The sequence below is a fragment of the Loxodonta africana genome, unplaced genomic scaffold (assembly GCF_030014295.1).
Source record: "Loxodonta africana isolate mLoxAfr1 unplaced genomic scaffold, mLoxAfr1.hap2 scaffold_366, whole genome shotgun sequence".
Classification (NCBI taxonomy): domain Eukaryota; kingdom Metazoa; phylum Chordata; class Mammalia; order Proboscidea; family Elephantidae; genus Loxodonta; species Loxodonta africana.
In genome coordinates, this window is record NW_026975080.1 from 109,482 (window position 1) to 134,005 (window position 24,524).

The window sequence follows — 24,524 nt, forward strand, 5'->3', positions numbered from 1 at the left end:
CTTTCCAAATGTGGTGAAAGACATAAACTTACAGATTCAAGAAGTTCAGCAAACCACAGCAAGTTAAAGAATTCCATGCCCCAATACTGTATTTGCACAAAAATATTCTGCGGGTTATAGGTTTTTTGCCAACCCAGTGGGCCTTACCCCACATCCCAAGTATATTTGTAAGTACATTACTCTAATTTTGTTTTTTTTTTTTTTTAAACAGCAGCATGTAAAAAGAAAAAAACAGTATACTGTACTCACAGACACACCCGGGAAGGGAGAAACAGTTGACACATATATATATATATAGAACATGGGTTACTTGCATAAAAATACCATACATCATAATCAACTGCAGAATAACAAAGGTCAAGAAAATACTCAGGAAGGAGGTAGAGAGAAAACAACACATTTCACCTGAGAAAAATAATTTGAATGACTCTGTATTCACTATCAGAAGCCATGGAAGCCAAAAAAATAGATTGTGAAACATCATTTTTTCAACCCTGAAAGATGGAAATATTAACCCAGAATTCTATGTATCATGTATCTATGTATCATTACCTTCAGGAGTAAAGCACAAATAATGCCATTCTTGGGGGAAAGAAACCTGAGAGAATTCATCACCAGACTTCTAAGTGAAACACTAAAGGAAGTACTTCAGGTGGTAGACTTGGAATTTCAGTTGTATTTATGGAAAGCAGAAAACGTGGAAACTATGTGGTTAATATACTACGTCAACACTGTAGTTACTGCACAACATGGCGCTGGACAAGCCTCTTTGGAAAGTTTTTCCAGTCTCTTGGAAACGCTTGGAAATATGTCCTGGCAAATCATTATTAGAGAATGGAATTAATTTTGACAATACCTGAGAGATGTCTGCAGTCAAGTCTCGTGAATAAACTGGAAAATAAATTTACTGACTGAAACTAAGGTGTGGTAACAAAACATGAGCCTCAGTTCTCGTGTGGCCATGAGCTGGCTCTGAAGGCCAACCTTCCCCAGAGAGGCACTTCAAGCACATGGGGGGCAACGGCTTCCTGTTGTTATTGCTAGGTGCCATCGAGTGGGTTTCTGAGTCATTGTGGCCCAGTGTAAAAGGAGAACTGCCCCGATAGGGTTTCCTGGTTTGTAATCTTAACGGAAGCAGTTCGCCAGGTCTTTACTCCTTAGAGCCTTTTGGTGGGTTCAAAAAACTAACCTTCGGTTAACAGCCGAGTGCTCAAATTTGGCACCACCTGGGCTCCTTGGAGCAATGGCAGCACCACAGAATTTGGTAGAAACCTTCCCATAGGCCTTCTCTGAGAGGTAACCCCTTGCTTAAGGACCAAGTTTAGGTTTTATATATACTCATTCTACATAAAGTCTAGATAAGAACTACAGTGCTTCCTTGAGCGGACAATATGTATACGCCTTCCATAAACAAAATGTGTCAAGGGCAAAGTTTAATATTAAACCAAGGCATTTCCCGTCAGTCCTTACCTGAGAGGGTCTTCGTGAGAATTTCCTGAGACTCTTGGAAAAGGACTTAGTAGACACTGCTTCTTTTTACCTCTTTGCTCCTGAACAGAAACCTCTGCTAAGAGGTCATGCGTAAAGCTCCAAACGCCTCTTCTTATCCTGAATGTAAGCCGTGTAATAAGACCAGGAACTAGGCATTCAGCTGGGTGAAGAAACCCAGGAGTACTTCCTGTCTTCAACACCTTCCAGTTCCAGCGAAATCCTGTTACAAGTCACTAGATCAGCCCAGGAGCTGGAAGACTGAAATTCCTGGTCCTCTGACAACTGGGAAGGGCAGGGTGGGGTTAGGCAGAGCCTCCTTGACCATCACTTGCCCCAAGAGGCTCTGGAGGCTGCTTCATGTTCTAAGTCAAAGGCCCTTCCAGCCCAGGCACATAAGAGCAGGGGAAGACTTTGTCCATTGAAAGAAAAGATGGGTACAGGAGTGGCAGGTTTTAGGGCACTCAGCATTGGTCAGCTTTGCGACTTCAGGACATCCTGGCCCATGGTCGCCTTCACGACTGGGCCTTTATAGCCTCTTCACCTCTCCGTCCTTCCCAGTTCTCTCCCAGCACCATGAGCTGTGGCTTCTGCTAGTTTCAATGATTTCAGTATTTCACTAGCTCCTCACCCCACTCAGGGGAGGCAGTTTTGCAGACTGCAGGACACAAATCCACAGTGCTGTTTACGTGTCCTTCAGCAGAAACACTTCCGAGGGTACAAGTTGGCCTCAGAGATTCTGAGACCCAGGCAGAGAGAAGCCCAGGGGGAGGGTCACTGGCTTCAGGAAGTGTCAGCACTCTCAAGGGTCATGTCCCTGGGGTCGTGCCCAACTGCAGGAAAAACAAAGTGGGCTCTGAGGCTCCGTGTGCTGACCGTCCAGTACACAGGCCCTGGAAGCCTTGGAAGGATTCTGTCTTAGTCTAACCCAGCACTGGGGAAATCCTCACAGGGTAACAGCAGTGATATGCCTGGGGATCTTTATTCTAAAAGTCTCAAAGCAGTTGATACAGTCTTGTGAGGTGGGAGATGAGAAAGCTTGGGACCACCGAGAGAGGGTGGAAAAGAAGGAAGACTTTATCACTCCCCCTGTTCAAGTTTTTTTTTTTTTTTAATTGCAACTGGGGCTCCAAACAGGTCTTTGTTGTTAAAGTTGTATTTCTCTGTGTTAATTTATGATCCTTAACTCAAATCTAGAGTTTCGAGCTCATTTTGATAATTCCTCTTTAGTCTGTAGAGACAGGAGTCTGCCTTCAGCCAGTGGTGAGAGTGGAAGAAATAAAGTCCCTAGTCCAGACTGGGGCAGGCTCTGCTGCTCCGCAAACTAGGGGTGCGGTCCCTGAAGAGCCCTTCTGAGGACAGCACAGGAGGGGCGTCCAGCCTGGAGAAAGGGCAGAGGGGGGTGGGGGATAGTTTGTGTGAGCAGTGTGGCCTCTGTGGCTTCGCCTTCTCCTCCTGGAAGTGCAACCTGGGGCCCTTCACGTGCGGAGCCAGAGTCCTAGGGTGACCAAAACTCTCCCACCCTTTCTGGGTCACCCTCTGGACCCAAGTCCCCATACGCCTCCTCTGCCTTCCTATCCCAGCATAAGCACTGTGACTGGGCTCAGGGGTGTACCCTGGGACTTGACATCGGTAGCCTCAGGCTTCCCCTAGTTCTGGTGGGACCTGTGAGCCTAGCGGGTCTGAGTTCAGGGCAAGGCTGGGTGGGCTGGGACTCTCGCGAAAGGCTCCTGCAGCCAGCTCCTTCCTGATGCACGTGAGATTGTGGTGGGGCAGCCTCCGACCTGGCACCTCCCCTAGGCGCCCCTCTCCACACAGCCCTGCCCAGTTCCCTCCCCCCCCCAACAGCCCAACCACCTCCTCCTGCCTCCTAGTTCTAGAGGAGTGCTCTTTTGATGCGCATTTGCAACTGGCACCCCATGGCCCTGCACAGAGTCAATCCAGCTAATGACCTCAACCTGAAGTGCACAACTTTGAAACTGCTAGATAGGTGGGAAATGAACAAAAAAAAAAAAAAGAGGAGAAACACTTAACAACAGTTACAAAAAAAGTTATATGGGACTGTATTCTCACATCATGGACTCAAAGATGCTGGGTTGTATTTTTGTTTGCAAAGAAGTCTTAGATAAGGGAATTGGTGCCAGGAAAAGATGTAGAGTCTGACTTTGGAAAAATGAGGGAAAATCTGGGATTGAGTAATTGACGTGGATGAGACTGAAAATCGTGATAACAACATAACATTTAAAGATGAAATCCTAGCAGCCTAGAACATGCAGTGGAAATTTTTCTAAGTAGCACCAGAAAAGACCTTTAATCACTACACAAAATGGATCAGTAGTTCAAGATCTCCCTAAGAAAATAGGAGGCCGAGACCACTTTCATTCAGGTTACAGCAAACAGGCAAGAAACAGAGCATTTTAATCTTGTGCAAAGTCAGAGAAGAAGAGAAAAAGATGAGATGCTCCTCTACTTCATCCTTAAGGCTAGTTTAATATTGACACCAAATTAGACAGGGATGGTAGAAGAAGAGTTACAGGGCAAGCACACCAAGTAACTGGGATGCAAAAACCTACATAAAATACTGGCAAAGGAAATCCAGCAAAGTATAAACCAGGTAATACGCCATCATCAAGGGGGTTTATCGTCAGCATGCAAGCTTGAGTGAACATTAAAGATTTAATAATTTAATTCACCATAAGCATAGATGGAAGAAGAAAAGACATGCTCACCTCAAGAGATGGGGACAAAGCAGTTGATAAAATCCAATCACACTGAGAGATAAGGACTCTGAGCAATCATGGACCAGAAAAGGAGTTCCTTAAGTTGGAAAGATACAACTGGCATGATAGTTCATGGTGAAATGTGGGACATTCTCTTTAAAATTAATTAGCATTAAAATAAGGATGCTTTCCCAATTTGAAGACTGGCGTCTGGCGTCTTAAACATTAGAAAGCAGCCATCTAAGGTGCATCCATTGGTCTCAACCCACCTGGATCAAAGGAGAATGAAGAACACCAAGGACACGAGGTGATTACGAGCCCAAGAGACAGAAAGGGCCACGTGAATCAGCTACTACATCATCCTGAGACCAGAAGAACTAGATGGTGCCCGACTACTACCAATGACTGCCCTGACAGGGAACACAACAGAGAAACCCTGAGGGAGCAGGAGAACAGTGGGATGCACACCCCAAATTCTCATAAATTCATACTTAATGGTCTTACTGAGACTGGAAGGGTCCCAGTGGTCATGGCCCCCAGACCTTCCGTTGCCCCAGGAAAGGAACCATTCCCGAAGCCAACTCTTCAGACATGGATTGGACTGGACAATGGGTTGGAGAGGGATGCTGGTGAGGAGTGAGCTTTTTGGATCAGGTGGACACTTGACACTATGTTGGCATCTCCTGCCTGGAAGGGAGATGAGAGGGTGGAGGGGGTCTAGAAGCTGGCGAAAAGGACACGAAAAGAGAGAGTGCAGGGAGAGAGCAGGCTGCCTCATTAGGGGGAGAGTAATTGGGCGTGTGTAGCAAGGTGTATATGCGTTTTTGTGTGAGAGACTGACTTGATTTGAAAACTTTCACTTAAAGCACACAAAAAAATATTTAAAAAATAAGGATGCTTTCTATCATTATTTATATTAAATATTTAACACTGGAGGTCCAAGCTAGAACAAAATGACAACAAAAAGAAGGAAAAGCTGCAACTGCTATTATTCATAGATTACAGAAATGCCTCCACAGAAAAATTTACAAACCATTGAAATTAATGCCAGTCAATCGTAAATATAAACTAAAAAATAAACTGCATTTCTATGCATCAGCATCAAGCCGACTCTGTTGTAGCTCTTAGTGAAAGCAGAGGACACTGATAAGGAAATAGCAGGATTTGGGTGGGCTAGACAAGGAGGGGAGAACACTATTTTACACCAGGCTTCATGTATAACCATGGGTATTTGTTAGTCATCTAGTACTGCCATGAGAAAAAAATAACACAATTGGGTGGCTTTAAAGAACAGATATTTATTTTCTCACAGTTCGGGAGGCTAGAAGTAGGAATTCAGGGCATGGCTCGTGTCTACTTCAGCTTCTAGCAGCTTCCAGCCACCCTTTCCGTTCCTGGCCTTGTAGATTATCTTCCCCTTTGTCTGTCTCCCTCTTCCCCTGTTTGTGTCTGTGTCTATTCTGCTCTTTTTGTAACTCAGAAGGGATTAGGTTTAGGACCCACCCTACACTGGTATGGCCTCATTAAAATAATTTTAAAAATCCCCTATTTCCAAATCAGGTCACATTTATAGGTACAGTAGTTAGGATTTCAACGTACCTTTGGGGTTACACAATTCAGTCCATATAGTACCCTCACCAGATATTCTAGGCTGAGAGTACAAATATGAGCAGCTGAGAGTTCTATTTTTTGTCTATATTAGTTGGCTATCACTTGTCTGAGTCCACCCATATAAACTTTGGAGCAACTTATTATGAAGGACCAGGCCAACCTTTATTAGCCATGTCCATTATGTGGAAAAACACACACATTCCCATCACTGAAGCCCTGAGAAATTCATCGATAAGGGTGGAACGGGGTTGGGACCAAGAATTGTTTCATGGCGTTGGTAACATGGCATAGCTGTCAGACATCTACGTAAAGATGTCAGGTAATAATACTGACAGCTAACACTTACTGGTGCCAGGACTCTTGTGAGGGCTTCTCCTTTCTTAAGATACTTGCTCTGCATGATACCCATGTGAGGAATGTATCATTATAAGGCACATTTTATAGATGAAGAACTCAGTACAGAGAGTTACGCTGACATTTGAATAGAAGTCATGAACCAGGAGGAGTTGAAATGGATGGAGGTGTAAACATCACATCCTCAGCTACAGACAGACAGCAACCGACTCCCTGAGGCATCCTAGAGAGAGGGTGTCAATAGAGAGAGAGGACTAAGCACTGAGCCTGGGGGCACTCTGACATCTAGAAGCCGGACAGATGAACGGCAGCCAACAAAGCTCTCTGAAGTCCAGTGTGGTTCCTGGAGCATGGTCTGTCCTTTCTCTTGACTGCATTTTACCAGTTCCCCTCCCACCCGCACTGGGTGTCCCCTTCACAATGGCAGGGACAATGGGTACTTTCACCATTGCGTCCACATGATGTAGACTATTCCTGGCACATGGAATCTTTATCTGAAATTCCACAGCAAATCTCTAGAGGCTCACGTTCTCATAGCTTCTGTCGCCTCTGCAGCCCCTGCTTCTGTCTGTCCATCTGCTGGGCTGCACCACACGGAACCAGTTATGAAATTCAAGCCCATCTTGCACTCGCCAAGGTCCTACTCACACAAAATTTGTATTAGCTTAAAAGAAAAGGTGTGTAGATAAGATACACAAGGGATTTAATTGCAGAAAACAAACCTTAAAATGAAATGGCTGGGAATGGTGGCCTCCCTTTATAAAAAGGCGTCTCTGTACGGACTACGGGAAAATGCAGTGAAGATATGGGTCATGGGAAAAGGAGCGTTTGTAGCAATCTGGTAATCACTCAGACCACCTGTAAAAATGTTTTCATCCTTTTTCTCATACCTTACACAAAATGAAATTCCAGATGGATAGAATATTTAAAATTAAAATATGCAACCATAAAAATTTTAGAAGTTTTTATTTTCTTTTTATTGATAAAAGAGAAAGACTTTTTAAAAATCCCAAAATATGAAGGCTAAAACTGTTAAGATCTATAGATCTTTGGCATATCAAAAAGTATATGAAGGGAGTAAAAATACAGGCAAAAAGCTGAAAAAAGGTTTGCAGGCTAAGGATTTGAATAGAGATTTCTCAAAAGCAGATACAGAAACTGTCAACAAGCACAGGAAAAGAAGCGTAACCTCATTAGTCATCAGGGAAATGCAAATCTAAACTAAAGTGCACTACTATTTCAAAAGCAGTAAGATGGCTAAACTCAACAGGATGGACAAGTGTCGGCGACGATGTGCAGAAGCTGGAATACCGCTGGTGGAAATGTAAAATGATCCAATTGTTTTGGAAAACGGTTTGGAAATTCTGCAGAAAGTTAAACATAGAATTACCACACAACACTGCAATTGCACTCCTAGGTCTGCACCCCGGAGAATCAAAAGCATATTCACATACAAACTCACACAGAGGATTCCTAGTAGTGTTATTCATAACAGCCAAAATGTGGAGAGAACCCAAATGTCATGACCTGATAGACAGGATGTGGTATATTCATAGACTGGAATATTACTCAGCCACAAAAAGGCACCAAGTACTGATACATGCCACAACATGGACGAACCTTGAGAACATTACGCTAAATGAAAGAAGCCAAACACAAATGACCGCAACGTGCATGATTCCATTTACATGAAATGTCCAGAACAAACCAACACAGACAGAAGTAGATTAGTGGTTGCTACGGCGTGGAGGAAAGGAGTAATGAGGATGACTGTTAATACGCCTTCATTAACAAGGGCCTTTATTTACTGGGCACTGAAAATATTCTGAAGCTAGACAGTGGTGACTGTTGTGCCAAGTCTGCCCATATACTAAAAGCCACGGTATTGTGCATATTTTCAAAGGCAGTGTTACGGCAGGTGAATTGTATCTCAATAGAAGTATTTGTGATTCCTAAAAGACTAACTTTTCAATTAACATATAGAACCTATAAATCAGTAGGGAAAAAACAATCCAATTTTAAAATGTCTCCCTCCAAAGCAAAGGGAAGGGGGTACATTCCATCCACACAGCTTATTTTTTTATCTCTTCATTATTCAACTTCTATTCTCACCTTATGTAACTCTAAATTATACAAATAATTGTCTTCATTTTCCTTATCCCTGTTTTCACTATTTAACTAAATAAAGACAGCAACACAGTGTTTTTTTATAAAAACCCACCCACATTCACTCAAATAATTTTTTAGCACTTCTTAGGCACCAGGTACCAGGATACTCTGACAAACACAACAGACAAGTTCCTGCCTGCATGGGCCTTCTATTTTTGTGAAGCAGGCAGATCATAAACCAGCCAACCAGCTCTTAATGTAACCTAACATTAAGGAGGGAAACGTAATTTTGGAGCTATCTCAAGCTGTTGTCTCTCTCACAAAGATTTCTCCGAATCTAGTGAAAAGTAAACACCTCGAAGGAACTCTGTGGGGCCAATAAATGTGAAAAAGCCATTACATTTCAGTTTTGTTTTGTTACTTTCACCTGGTACTTTGTCATCATTTTTTAATAACACGATTATGGAGCTGACATCAAACTCTCACCACTTGGCTGAAAGAAAAAACCAAACCTGTAGCCATCTAGTCAATTCTGACTCAGAGACCCTATACGACAGAGTAGAACTGCCCCATAGGGTTTCCAGGGAGCAGCTGGTGTTAGGACACAATTCCCTCTTATAAGAATCTGAAAGCTGTTCACTGTGGATGTGGGAGGGACTCAGTAACACTTGCAGAGATTTCCACGTGGGTGGGGTGCTCTAGTGTGAGCATCGGGGGAATGGACCCCATGTGCACTTTGCAGCCTTCTGCAGATTATGACACAACAAACATTCACTCTTCATCGTCCTACATCTTGGAAGAGAACAGAGGGAATTGTTAGGCAGGACCCTTCAAAAATGCAGGGCAAGAAATTTTATTGCAACATTAAATGGAAAATAAAGTCTTCCTACATTTTTCCTCTTTCCCTACCTCATTTCAAGGAGATAGCTGGACTCACAGTGTTGAAGTTCTGAAACTTCAAGACTCTGAAGAGTCTGTGGTAAAAGCCTCAGCTCACTGAGGTGATCACACTGAGTGAACTGGAGCCCAGGGGAAGAGTGACAGTCAGATAGTAGTGTCCTAGACATTGGGAGGAGTAGGAGCTCCTTCTTGATAGTGCCCTGGGGTAGGTTACAGCACCTCAAAGGCTGATGCAGGCACATAAGTAGACAAACCCTGTTATGCTGTTGACAGCCCCACCAAGGTTCTCATGCTCCAGCTGAGAATGGAAACAGCAGAACGAATGCTTCTAGAGAGATCACCCACATAGGCTGAGGCAATGGGTGTGTTGAAGGTCTTCTCCAAGCACTGGTCCTTCATTAGACCCTGGGAATTACTGCATATCTGGATGAGGGAGTACCCTAAAAGTAAGTGAGGTTAAAAACTCCCCTCAATTTTGTAAGCAGGTAGTTCTGAGCCTCAATTCATTTTATTTTTTAAAAAATCATGCTTTTTTTCATACATGATTTTGTGCAGACTCGCACATAAAATTCGTATTACTAATTCATGCAGTAAGTCAACAAAGATTTCCTGTATAAACAGCTACATGTCAGACCCTAGGCCAGATGCTCTTGGTGATGAAATGACTTAGAGAAGTTGCCTCACTGCCTGGTAAGAGAAACGGCCAAGTCAACAGGTGTATCAGTCACGTATTGCTGTATAACAAATGACTCCAAAAGGTAGTGTCTTAAAAAAACAACCATTTACTAAGCTCACAATTTTTCAGGTTGTCACTTTGGGGTTCTTCTGATCTGGGCCAGCCACAGTGGCTCGCAGCAGGGCTTACTCATGTGTCTACAATTTGATTCCAGGTCACCTGCGAGCCAGTTTCATAAAATCAACTCAGTGAAACCGCTGGATCCTGTTTCCAATGGTCCCTCATCATTCAGCAGGCTGGCCTGGGGTCATTCCCACAGGTTCTCAGGGTTTAAGAGCAACAAAAGGGCAAGACTCAATGTAAAATCTTTTCAATTCTCTCCTTCTATCATCTCTGCTACTATTTCAATGGCTGAAGCAACCGTAAGGTCGGCCTTCAACAGGTAGAAGAAGACTCCTACTGCTAATGAAAGGTGTTCTGGAGTCTCATAGAAGGCATGGGCACAGAGAGGGGAAGAATGTGTAGTAAATGCAATTGTGTTTTATGCTGTGGTAAAGGGTTTCCTGGGTACAATGGAGTACAGAGCAAGAAGTGGACTCATCTACCAGGAGAAGATTCAGGGAAGACTACAACCAGGAAGTCATGCCTGAACCAAGTTGGGAATATGACTGAATAGTTAAGGGATGAAAAAAGGCCGAGCATCCAGGAAGCCCCAGGTATTTTCCACAGGCTTCAGTAAAAGGGGAAGGATGGCTTGATGAGAAAAGTCTGAGGAAACAGGGTAAAAGCACTGGGGGATTTGTTACATTTGTGAACAGGCACAGATTATCTTTTCTTCTATTGTTTCCCTACCATTCCTGCCTCTTCTGTCCTTTTCGGTCACACAAAACAAACCCCTACCATCCCCATGTTGGAATTTTTATTTTCCTTGGAGAAGTCTCCTCCTTCCTCATCACCACCCCAACCTTCTTAATTTCTTCCTCAAATGGTCTCCCCATTTGCTGGTTTCTCTTCTAAATTGCCTCCTAAACAAAAGCAGAGTCTGTCATGGGCTTTCCCCAAGTCAACTCCCAAACTTCCCATTCTGGCTGACCACAAAATTGCTGAGTCTTAGGGCTTTTTGGTAAGTCATAAACCTCATCTGTTCCAGTGGGGTCAGTTTTCTTCACCTCCACGCTTCACCAGGGAGAGTAGGCCAGCAGATGGGAAGGGAGAGAACATCTCCTAGTCAGAGAGCAGAGCCTGTGTGAAGACTCAGAGACTAAGGAGACCTAAGAGGGGCTCAGAGTGGACATTTTATAACCAGAGCTGGAGAGACATGATTCCAACAGAGTCAAATGAGAGGACTGGGAGAAAGCAGCTGCCCATGATACTGTTATCATTCCCTGTGCTCTCTTTACCCACCAAGGGATAGTAACCCCTTACACGGCACCGAAAAGTTTCAATTCATTTTTAGTATCTACTCTCCTTCTTCCCACATTGGCACTAGCACTTCTCAAGCGCCTACCTGACAGTTTCATGTTTTTCTGGTTGCTGTGTTTAGCTTCAAACTGGGCCCATGGAACTCAGCAGTGTCAGCAATGATGTCACACAGGATTACGGAAGCCTTGGTGCTAACTCAGATCTCAGCTGCTTTTTGAAAAGGGTGCCAACCTCAGGTCTTGTGGGAGAGAAACTGTAGCTACTGAATCAAGGAAATTCAGGAGCAAGCCAGAGTCCCCAGGTTATTAAAGCTTCCTGCTGGGAGAAGGGATAAAGGTCCTTCAGACCATTATGTTTGGACATCTTCACCCAAGCAGGATGAAACAGTGATACACGAGGAAAAGGCCTTTCTCTAAGACTCCAGATAAAGGTGAGGAAAAGTTGTCCCCGATTGATGAGTGCTACAGAACAAAAGGTCTGACTTCCACCAGAAAAGAGAGCCATGGTAGGACAAGATGAAGGATTTGGGGTGAATGGATAAGGTCATAAGGAAGATTCTCCTGAGAAAGCACATTCTGTCATTTAGTGGATAATTAACCAAAGTTTATTTTGTCAATAAGAAATGTAGGAATAAATGAGGGATGAAATGAAAGAATTCAATTGTAAGTTTGAGAGCTTTCCAGAATAGCTGCAGAAAAGGCACTCTTTTGTTCTGGATCTGAACATGGTGGAAGGGAAGGAAGCCAGTGGGCAACTGGGGCAGAGAGTATAGGATGGTGGAAAGGGTGGGTTGCAAGAAGCGTACTTCATTATTATATTTTCTAATGAGATGGAATTAATATACCATGTGAAGAACTAAGGAAATTTCTCAGGAGGTTCTGGGAGTGGTAGGTTGAAGAGGCCAGAACCCACATCATTGAGGGCAGAAGAAGGGCTGTAGACTCCTTCCTAGATCCAGGAACTCCCCTTCCCCTCCTGTGTCTCCTGCCCACCTCCCTCAAGAGCCTAACAACTCCTAACCACAAACATGGCTACAGGATAGAATTTTTTATTTTCCTACTTTTCTCAACCTGAGCTTCATCTAGGATCAGTCATGTATCACTCTTTTCAGGCCAGTTTTGTTGCCCTCCCTACTACTATTACCTCTGCTGTCCTCCTCCACCCAGTGCTGCCCTCCACTGGCCCTGCTTCCTGCTGCTTCCTGCTTTTCTGACTGGCCTCTAATACCCTTTGAGAGATCCCCCACCCCATCTTCTGTCTGTCACTGGAGCTTACACTCCCCTCCCAAACTCCTTCTCTTTCTTCCTTAACTCGCCAATCCTTCCCTCAAACTCAGAAAAAAACTGACCCTTAAGCTGACATATACAAGCCCCGCTCGCCCACACAGGAGGCATGGTTGTGATTCAGCTACTAAGGTTTGTGCCATCAGACTCTCAAATACGGACATCTGTTTCTGCCTCACGCTGAAGGACATGGTAATGGGCTTCTGTTCAGAGAAAGGCAATCTTAATCTCCTGGTGTAGGCTAGTTAAGGGTACGAGGAGAAGTTTTAAATCACACATAAAAGTACAAATTACGCTGTCTCTTTAAGTATAATTCCTTCTGTGAAAATCCTTCCCTTAAAAGGAGTATGAAAACAAGTTACAAAGAGGAGACCGATTCTCCTGTTTCAATGTTTACACTCTAAATTTACTAAAAAAAATAACTTTCATAGAAAACAGTTTTTAGAGAAACCATGTATTATCATGAAGGTGCAGAGGATGAGGTAACTCCCATATTCCACAGGAGCAAATTCACTTCCATCCAACAAACGCAAAAAAAAAAAAATTTTTTTAATGTGGCGATCCTCTGTTTATATTATAAACTATCACAGGATAAACCTTCGGCTGCTAACTAAAAGGTCTGGCAGTTGGAATCCACCAGCTGCTCCTTGGAAACCCTAAGGGGAGTTCTACTCTGTCCTATAGGGTTGCTATGAATTGGAATCTACTAAAAGAAAACTGGGAGTTTTATTTTTAAATCAATGTATTATAATTTTTGGAAAAACGATAGACTTTTGCTATAAGGTAGTACCATCGCTGAAATTTTCTGGAGGAGACTTTATTGCCCAGAGTAAATTCCCTAAAGTATGGTCTGTGCCTGGGGAAGAAGAAAGAAACCATGGGGACTGTGGAAGTGGAGGATGGTGGTGATGGAGAGGCCTCCAGGGATCCCTAGACCAGAGACTTAGGTCACAGTTGAGACACCAGAGCCCAGAGGGCTCATGTAAATTAACTCTCCATTATTGCAAGTCTCAACCCAAGAGGAAAGTGTCACTCAGGGTAGAACATGAGAACAAAAAGCCCAAGTTCCAAGCCCAGGAAGATTCCCCAAGTATCAGCGAGGCCTTTTGCATCAGCTTCCACTAGGCAGAATTCCCACTCATCAAATTACTCCAGAGATCCATAGGTCAAGTATGAGTATTCTACCCAAGTGTGTAAGGTCAAGGGGTTAGCCATGGTCTGGCAGACCAGACCAAAACATCTCACACCCCTGTCGGCAAAAGGCCCCTGGTCTTGAGGCCGAGTTTTTGAAGAAAGTGAGTGCCATCAGGTCTGCCCTCAGTCTAACCAACACTGAGTCCCTGGTCAGCATCCTGGAGTCCTGGCAAGAAGAGCCAGGCACCTCCAGGAGCATCTGGAGGAGGAGACAGGGGCTGAAGAGGCTACCACACCTACTGGTGCTGCTACACATGTCGGAGACCTGGCTGCAGAGGGTGCAGGCATGGCCTCAAGGTCAAAGGAGAAAGCACCTGAAGACGTGCTAGGACACTTAGACTGAGAGGAGCAGGATGTCTGGACTGCAAAATATGCACCCTTCAGGGAAGAACTTCATTCAGGCTTCTTAAACCCACCTCACCTGGAAGATCCACTCTTTTAGCCTTGTGCCCCTTCCACGACCCCTCAAGTACATGGAGAGATGCAGCCCTAGAGCACCAGGGTGGAAGAAGCCCCAGGATAGCTGTCCAAAGACATGAGGTCCACTCCAAAGCTCCCCCCGCCAAGGAGAGAAGAGGACAAGACTCACCTGCAGATGAGGTCTCAGGGCCCTGAGAATGAGCACAATGTTTGTAAGGAAAGAGAAATGGGATTTCAGTGGGACATGGAAGTCTGAGAAACAGCCTCTGCAAAGATAGCTCTAAGGGAGGTGTGATTGTGAAGGTGGGCTGGTCACTGAGTTCTTTGTAGTACAAGGTACCAGACAGAAGCCAGACTCTGGGGGGAACCTGCCTGCCGGTGAGCAGTGGGCTTAAAACCCTAAACCAATGAGAATCGAATCCCTTCCCAGCAGCTTCTGCACAGATCAGTGATGTTTGCTTGGTCTTTCTCTTTTCTGTGGTCTAACCTGATGTGTCCTGAGATCAGAGAGTTGGAATAGAAAAGCCTGACTGAAATGAAATGAGCAAAGAGAAGACAAGGCCTCCTAAATCTGGTGAAGACAGAACACAGATAACCAAAGGTGAGGATGGGAAGAAACAGATTGAGTTCCAAGTCCCATCCACAGTATCCCAGGGCCTGGGAATCCCTGGAAGTGCCAGAGGTGTGTACTCCCTGGGAGATGTGACCCCAAGTGTCGGAGGAAGCCCTACGGAGCAAGGAAGGGAGGGCAGGGACTCTAGGATGGGCACTTCCATACAGGCTGCCCATGTGAATTTCTCAGAGTGACCGTGACAGATCCTGAGAGGGACAGTTTGAGGCAAAGGAAAGTAAGTTTTCTGAAGAGGGGTGAATTCCACAGTCTCCTGATAATGAAACAGAAATCCCGTCCTGCTCAGAGGTACTGAGTAGGAGGGATTGTGAATTCCCATCCTGCACAGAGGCTGGCTGGGAAGTTCGACTGTCTAAAGACAATGTGGCCAAAGTCTTCTTTATCTTTCAAAGATGTATCTTCAACTTCCTGCAAATTCAATCCTGGAAAAAAGCCTAGAATATACAAGTGTGGGTTTTTCAGGAGAGCAACAAGGGGAGAAGGTGATAGTGGCATATCAGAGAAGGAGAACAACAGTCTAATAGTCCCTGTGTTACTTAATGAATCACACATGGTGTCCAGCATTATTCCTTATCTGTAGACATGTAAATGCAGTAGATGTTTTAGCAATAACTGAATTAATCCTCACAGAATTCTTTTTGGCCATTTCCAGGTACAGAGACCAGAAGAAGTCATTAGTTACAAGAGCAAGCAATAATTCGCTGGTCTGAATTTTGTTCAATTTCTGTGTTTGCCCTTCATAGATTGATAAAAGTCTCTGAATCTGGCATTGAAGACAGTGTTTTCTCTGTTGTTATGGATTGAATAGTGTCCCCCAAAATGTGTGCCAACCTGGCCAGACCATGATTCCCAGTATTGTGTGGTTGTCCTGCATTTTGTGATCTGATGTGATTACTTATGTGTTGTAAATTCTAACCTCTGTGATGTAAATAAGGCGGGATTAGAGGCAGTTAGGTTAATGAGGGAGGACACAATCTACAGGATTAGGGTGAGTCTTGAGTCAGTCTCTTTTGAGATACAAAGAGAAGAGTGAGCGGAAATGAGAGGGACCTCATACCACCAAGGAAGAAGTGCCTGGAGTGGAGCACGTCTTTTTGACCCAGTGTCCACGCGCTGAGAATTTCCTAGGCCAGGGGAAGATAGATGACAAGGACCTTCCCCCAGAGCCACAAAGAGAGAGAGCTTTCTCCTAGACCTGGTGCCCTGACTTCAAACTTGTTGCTTCTTAAACTGTGAGAGAATAAGTTTCTGTTTGTTAAAGCCATCCACTTTTGGTATCTCTGCTATAGCCACACTAAAAAAAAAACTAGATAACTAAAAAACACATATATAAAATAGTCAAAAGAAAAAAAGTTTCAAATACACACACATACACGTATGATGTTATTAAACTTTAAAAGCTTTTACATTCTTATAACACATTTAACAATAGAGATTTGTATATAGAAGTTATAATAAGAGCCATCCCCACATAAGTATATTATACCTGCTCCCCTGAAGTGTCCAGTGTCCAAAGATACATATGTACCCTTTTACACACTTCTTTTTGCCGGGACACATGTAAGTACATTCATTTGTTTGTTTTTATGGAAATTAGGTCACACTCTATCCATGTTTTTCTCTGAATCACTCTTCACTTGGTCAATATCATGAGTCAGAATCAGGGCAGGGGCTGACTGCAGAACAGATGATCAGTTGCTCATATTCACGTTCAAGTTGAAGCTGAAGAAAATTAAAACAAGTCCATGAGTCAAAGTATGCCCTTGAGTATATCAAACCTGAATTTAGAGACCATCTCAAGAATAGATTTGATGCACTGCACACTAATGATCGAAGACCAGATTAGTTGTGGGATGATAGCAAGGACATCATATATGAAAAAAACAAAAAGTCATTAGAAAGACAGGAAAGAAAGCAAAGACCAAAGAGGATGTCACAAGAGACTCTGAATCTTGCTCTTGAATGTACAGTAGCTAAAGAGAATGGAAGGAAAAATAATGTAAAAGAGTTCAACAGAATACCTGAAAGGGAAGCTGGAGAAGACAAAGTATGATAATATAATGTGAACAGATCTGGAGTTAGAAAACCAAAAGGGAAGAAAACACCTGGCATTTCTCAAGCTGAAAGAACTGAAGGAAATATTCAAGCCTCTAGGCGCAATACTGAAGGATTCTATGGGCAAAATATCGAACAACAGAGGAAACATCAAAAGTAGATGGAAGGAATACAAAGACTCAATACACCAAAAACAATTGGTCGACGTTCAACCATATCAGGAGGTAGCATAGGATCAAGAGCTGATGGTACTGAAGGAAGAACTCCAAGCTGCACTGAAGGCATTGGCAAAAAACATGGCTCCAGGAATTGATGGCGTACCAAATGAGATGTTTCAACACAGGGACGCAGTGCTGGAGGTGCTCACTTGTCTATTCCAATATATTTGGAAGACAGCTACCTGACCAAATGACTGAAAGAGATCTATATGTGTGCCCATTCCAAAGAGAGGTGGTCCAACGCAATGCGGAAATTATCGAGCAATGTCATTAACATTACATGCAAGAAAAATTTTGCTGAATTTAATTTAAAAACAGTTGCAGCAGTACACAGACAGGAAACTACCAAAAATTCAAGCTGGATTCAGAGGAAGACATGGAACATGGGATATCATTTCTGATGTCTGATGGATCTTGGCTGAAAGTAGAGACTATCACTAAGATGTTTACCTATTTTTGTTTACTATACAAGCACACTCAACTGTGTGGCTCATGACAAATTATGGATAGCTTACCAAAGAATGGGAATTCCAGAACACTTAACTGTAGTCATGCGGAATATCTATGTAGACCAAGAGGCAGTCATTTGAGTAGGGCAAGGGGATACCGTGTGGTTTAAAATCAGAAAGTTATGTGTCATGGTGGTATCCTTTCACCATACTTACTCAATCTGTATGCTGAGCAAATAATCTGAGAAGCTGGTCTGTAAGAAGAAGAACATGGCATCAGTTTTGGAGAAAGATTCACTAACAACCTATGATATGCAGCTGATACGACCTTGCTTGCTGAAAGTAAAGAGGACTTGAAGCAGTTACTGATGAAGAGCAACCACTACAGCCTTCAGTATGGATTACACCTCAACATAAAGAAAACAAAAATTCTCACAACTGGACCAGTAAGCAACACCATGATAGAGAAAATACTGAAGTCATCAAGCATTTCATTTAACTTGAATCCATAATCAATGCCCACAGAAGCAGCAGTCAAGAATTCAAACAATGTATTGCATTGGGCAAATCTATTGCAAAAGACCTCCTTAAAGTGTTGTGAAGGAAAGATGTCACTTTGAGGACTAAGGTGTGCCTGAGCAAAGCCATGATATTTTCTACCACCTCACATGCTTGAGCAAGTTAGACAATGAATACGGAAAACCAAAGAACTGATTCATTTAAAATATGGTGTTGGCAAAGAATACTGAATATACCATGGACTGCCAGAAGAATAAACAAATCCATCTGGGAAGAAGTACACCAAGAATGCACCTTAGAAGCAAGGATGGCGAGACTTCGTCTCACGTGCCTTGGACATATTTTCAGGAGGGACCTGTCCCAGGAAAGGCTCATCATGCTTGGAAAAGCTGAGGGTCAGAAAAAAAGAGGAAGGCGCTCAACAACATGAACTGACACAATGGCTGCAAGAATGGGCTCAAACATAGCAATGATTGTGAGGATGGTTCAGGATCAGGCAGTGTTTCATTCTGTTTTACACAGGATCGATGGCCTCTAACAGCCACAACTAACATATGTAAGCATATATGGGTGGGTGGGTGTGTGTGTGTGTGTGTACCCATTGCCGTCGAGTCGGTTCCAACTCATAGTGACCCTACAGGACAGAGCAGAACTGCCCCACAGAGTTCCCAAGGAGCGCCTGGTGGATTCGAAATGCTAACCTTTTGGTTAGCAGCTATAGCTATTAACCATTATGCGACTAGGGTTTCCATATAAAAAAAAAAAATTTTTTTATATGTATATATATATATATACACACACATACACACACGTATATATACACACACTCTTTTTTTATATATATATATGTGTGTATATATATATTCTGTTCACCAGTTTTGCATCTCTAGAGATCCCAGGCTAAGACATTTGGTACCTACAGTGGTTCCAGAGGAACCAAATCTTAAGGATGAGTTTTCTGAATTGATTCTCAAGTCTGGCTAATCTTAAAGGCACTGATGACTGTCTCCAGTAGTAAATAGGCTATTGCTAATCCATGGTGGGAGGTGACAATAGAAATACGCAAAATACTACTACAACTGGATCAAATATTTGTGAGAGACAAGGCTCTGCCTGATTACATATTTGATACTTTTCTATAATTTTGTCAGAATAAGAATAATAAGGAAGCTGCTTGGTTGGTCCTGCTTTTGCTAGCCACACTGGTGAATGAAAGAAATGGACTCAAAGCTCAAGCACCACATACAAGATCTGAAAGCTGCCACTTGTGCCCAGAAAGAAAACCATATTTCTTATACTAACAAGGCTAATGCTGCCAAAAATAAACTCAGATTCTTATCATAAGAGTGACTGAATTAAAGCACCAGTTGAATATCCAACCTCACTCAAATGGTTTCTGAAGTTAAAGTAAGGGCACTGATTGGGAAGAAATGGGATCCTGAAACTTGGGATGAGGACATATGGGCAGATAGTCAGGAAGCGGGGGACAATGAACCTCCAATTTCTGTTGAATCGCTCTTCCTAACAGAACCAGACCTCTTACTCCCATCTAAAGAGATTCTCTAACTTTGCCGGCTAAGCCACCCTTCCCAGTAAAACAATTATCCCTTCCACCTCCATCTGATGAGATTACCCCAGCTGTGCCTGAAGTGTCTTGTTTGAGTTGTCTCCTGGGGTGGTGTCTGGGGCATTGCCTGGGGCATCACCTTAGGCAGATGCCTTATAAGACACGGCTGAACATCCCACTGCCTCTGCCCATTTTTGCTTCTAGACCTATACCTAGACTTCAGTCCCAACAAGCCCCAAAAGGTGAGCTATGAAGTGTGACCCAGGATAAGCTATGCTAAACTCCAAAAGAACTGCTTGATTTTTCTAATATATACATACAGAAACCTGGTGAATATGTGTGGGAATGGCTATTTTGGGTGTGGGATAACGGTGCAAGCAACATAAAGGTGGATTAGTCTGAGTTTATTGATATAGGCCCAGGAAGCATAGATTCTTCATTCAGTGTTTCAGCTTCAGAGGTTAGAAAAGGATCTCATAGTTTATTTGGCTGGTTTACTGAAGCATGGATTAAGTGGTGGCCTAAAATAAATCAAGTGGAAATGGCAGATCTGCCATTGTATACTGTAGGAGAAGGTATCCAAAGGCTGAGGGAAATTGGAATGTTAGAATGGATTTATTAGGCTGGACCCACAGACCCACACACGGAGTGCCCAGAGGGCTCTCTTTTTACCATAGCAGTGAGGTACAAATTTGGGAAGCAAGCCCCAGCATTATTGAAGACTTCTGTGGTTGCTATTTTATGTAAGTAAGAGTCCACAGTGAGAACTGCCCTAACTGAATTAAGACACCTGACTACAATGCAGTTGACTGGACCCCATGGTGGTAGCATCCAAGTGGTGGCACTCAATCAACAAAGACAAGGTGGGTGTGGTTACCATAACAGACAGTAGAGTCAAAGCAGTAATCAGAACAGTCTGCTCGCATGGATTTATGGCATTGGCTACTTAGTCATAGTGTCCCTGGGAGCGAAAGAGCTGGGAAATGTACATCTCCTGGTACCTAGCGTCTTAGATATCTAGTGCTCCTGTAACAGAAATACCACAAATGGATGACTTTAACAAAGAAAATTATTCCCTCACAGTCTAGGAGGCTATAAGTCCAAATTCAGGGTGCCAACTCCAGGGGAAGGCTTTTTCTCTCTGTCACTCCTACGAGAAGGTCTTTGTCACCAATCTTCCCCTGGACAAGAAGGTTCTCAGCACAGGGATCCTAGGTCCAAAGGATGCACTGCTCCTGACACTTCTTTCTTGGTGCTACTGAGGTCCCCCTGTCTCTCTGCTCTTTTCTCTTTTATATCTTAAAAGAGATTGACTTAAAACACAACTTAATCTTGTAGACTGAGCCCTGCCTCCTTAACATAACTGCTTCAAATCCTCGATCATTAACATCATAGAGGTATGATTTACAATACATTGGAAAATCACACCAGCTGACAAAATGGTGGATAATCGCACAATACTGAGAAGCATGGCCTAGTCAAGCTGATATATACATTTTGGGAAGACAGAATTTAATCCGTAACACCTAGTATGCAGCTATCGACCTGTTAATGCCTTTTTCTCCATACCTGTTTCAAAGTATCACCCGAAACAGTGTGCCTTCTCTCTGACCTAAGTATATAAGGACCAAATAATGTACAGGAATCTCTGTTACATTTTCTCCATCTTACCATTATTTGGCCTCATACGCAGACCCAGTCACTTAATTGTGCAGCAGAATGAAGAGATTAAAGCCCCAACATTCTTGCCAGTGGACCAGGAAGGTAGCTGCTCAGACATCAGAGAGCCTCAGAGAGACAGAGACCAGGCGGCTCAAGAGGGGGATACCATAAAGTTGTTTTTCATACCCCTCCCCACTCCCACAGTTGCATATGCTTTGCTCTGACCCTAAGAAGTAGATCAATCCTTTGAGAACTGCATTATGGGTTAGAACACCAACAAGGTCCCAGACTGAGTGACACTCCCATAGATTACATCCAAATATCACTGCAAAGTCTTCAAAATCTGAACTGACATCTGAGCCACAGCACACAGAAGTTGGGAAAGAACCTGCAGCCTGAACATAACTGGGTCAAGTGATTCCTAAAACAAACAACATCGACATTTTCTGTAAGATTGAAGTAAGACACAGTCTTGGAATCACAGACAAAAACTTTAAAAAGCTACTTTAACCATGCTCAAAGAAGTAACAGGCACAACTTAGAAAAATAGAAAAATACATAGAAACCATTCACAAATGAAAATTTTAGACAGGAAAAACAGAAAAATAGGATAAAAAATTCACTTGATCAGCTCTACAGTGGAATGCTGTTGACAGACAAAAGGATCAATGAGATGAAAACAGTTCAATTGAAAATATCCAATCTGAAAACAGAGAACAAATATTGAAAAAAAATGAACAGAGCCTCAAAAAAATTCAAAAATATCTAACATTTATTTATTGGAATTCCATACGGTGTAGAAAAAATATGTGGTGTAGAAAAAAGTATCTGAAGAAATACTGGCTCAACACTTTCCCAATTTGTTGAAAGACACAAACTTACAGATTCAAGAAGCTATGCAAACTCCAACAAGTTAAACTCACATAATTTTATGCCCAAATGCCTCATTGTCAATTGTGGAATAACAAGGACCAAGAAAATATCTTCAAAGAAGCTAGAGAGAAAACAAGTCATCTCACACAGGAGAAACAATTGGAATGACTCTGTATTCATCATCAGAAGCCATGGAGGCGAAAAGGCTGTGAAAACAACATTTTTTCAACACTGAAAGAAAAGAAACATTAACCCGGTGTTCTATAGGCTGTTATTTCCTTCATGAGTAAAGGAAAAATATTGACATTCTCAGGTGAAAGACGCTTAAGAGAATTCATCGCCACCAGACTTGCTCTAAATGAAACACTAAAGGAAGTTCTTCAGGTGGCAGGCTTGGAATTTCAGGAATTATGGAAAGCAACAAAGTGGAAAGTATCTTCGGAAGTTCGCCCTCCACCAAAGATTAGACAGGTCTATAAAACAAACAACAACACACGTGAAGAAAGTGTTTCTTAGTTCAATCATGTGTATGAGACCAAAAGTACAAAACCAGCCCAAAAGCACTGAAAAGAGGGCAGGACGGAACAGGAATCATGGCGGATGGAAACGGGGAACTGGAGCATAGGAGAGGACAATATTGACACATCATGAATATTGCAACCAATGTCACAAAACAATTGTGTATAAATGGTTGAACAAGAAAGTAATTTGCTCTGTAAAGTTTCAAATGAAGCACAATAAAAAATTAAAAAAAGTGGTAGGTATCTCGGTAAACATATTATGCCAACCCTGTTGTCACTGCACAACATGGCGCAGGACTCCCCTCTTTGCAAAGACTTTCTAGCCTATTGGAAAAACTTTGGAATATACTCTTGGTGGCACATTAGTATTAGAGAATGGGGTTAATTTTGAAAATATGAGATGTCTGTACTCATGCCTGGTGGATAAACTGGATAATAATATTTTCAGAGCGAAATGAGATGTTCTAACAGAAAAATAGGCCTGAATTCCCACGTGGGCCATGAGCCTACTACTCTGAAGGCCTTTCCCAGAGAGGCATTTCAGGCACTTCTAGAGCAGCAGGAGCGCTGGGGAATGCAGGTGTCAACCTCCCCCAGGGCCTTCTCTGAGGGGTAAGTACCTGCTTTAGTACTGAGCTTAGTGGTTCATAAATTGTCATTCTGCATAAGGTCTTCAGGTTCAAGTCTGTAATCCAGCTGGGATTCTGTGTGTGCTGCATCTCTGCATCAAAAGAACATGCTTCTAGAAGCAGAATGCCAGGAGAGAGGCGGTTGGGCAGTTGGCGTTGGGGGGTGCTGCGCAGACAGGGGTGCCCGAGGGAGGCACAATATAGTCATTCTGCAGGAGGTCTAGTCCTTCTGCACAAGAATTAGAATGCTTCTCAATGCACAACAGTTTACATGCAGGACATAAACAAAGTTACTGAAGGACAAAGTTGAATAGTAAACCAAGCCACTCCCTGTCAATCCTTACCTGAGAGGGTCTTCATCAGGACTTCCGGGGATGGAGAAGGAAACAGCAAACGCTGATTTATTTTACCTCTTCCTTCCTCAAGAAACAGGAACTGGTGTTAAGATGTCAGGTGTCAAGCCCCAAACTCCTCTTCTGGTCTGTATTTAAGCTGTATAATAAAACTGGGAATCAGGCAATCAGCCATGAGCAGACAGACCCAGAGTATTCCCAGTGCCCCACATCTTTGAGCTCCAGTGAGATCCTGTTCTTAGTCCCTAGATTAGCAGAGGAGCTGAAAGACTGAAATTCCGTGTTTTCAGGCAACTTGGGCTTCAAGCAGGCACTTATTGCTAAAGTCGTATTTCTCTGTGTTAATTTATGATCCTTAACTCAAATCCGGAGTTTGGAGCTCATTTTGATAACTCCTCGTTAGTCTGCCTAGACAAGAGTCTGCTCACAGTCAGTGATGACAATGGAGGAAACAAAGTCCCTAGCCCAGAGGAGGGACTGTTCCCCAAATTTAGGGAAATGCCCCTGGGGAGCATCAGCGAGGTGCACTGTGGCCTCTGTGGCTTTGCCTTCTGCTCCTGGAATTGCACCCTGGGGGCGTCCATATGCAGACGCAGAGTCCGTGGGTGACTACAACTCCTGCCCTTCTGGGTCATCGTCCGGACGCACGTTGCGATATGCTTCCTGCCCTCCTTCCCAGCATAAGTGCTGCGATCACACGTGGCAGAACCAGTTCCCAGGTCCAGACCCTAGGTCTTGTCCTCCTTGGCCTCAGGCTTCCCCTAGTCCTGGGGGAACCCGCAAGCCTGGCGGGTGCGAGGTTAGCACCCGGCTGGGCGGGCTTGGGCCTGTCTCAAAAGGCTCATGGCGCACGCGGGTTCCGCCTCCTTG

At 43.4% G+C, this 24,524-nt stretch overlaps 1 long non-coding RNA gene across 2 annotated transcripts in view; it reads right to left on the reverse strand.

The window, feature by feature from the left end:
• LOC135229546 (uncharacterized) overlaps nucleotides 1-24,524 on the reverse strand; it is a 71,924-nt gene that overhangs the window by 28,650 nt on the left and 18,750 nt on the right. Inside the window, exons 2-3 of one of the 2 annotated variants that reach the window (XR_010320232.1) lie at nucleotides 23,293-23,793; nucleotides 13,143-16,530 (exon numbers count right to left, since the gene is read on the reverse strand). This is a non-coding gene — a long non-coding RNA (uncharacterized LOC135229546). Of the gene's footprint in view, nucleotides 1-13,142; nucleotides 16,531-23,292; nucleotides 23,794-24,524 lie in introns of those variants that run through there. The other variant, XR_010320233.1, reaches the window with a different exon arrangement.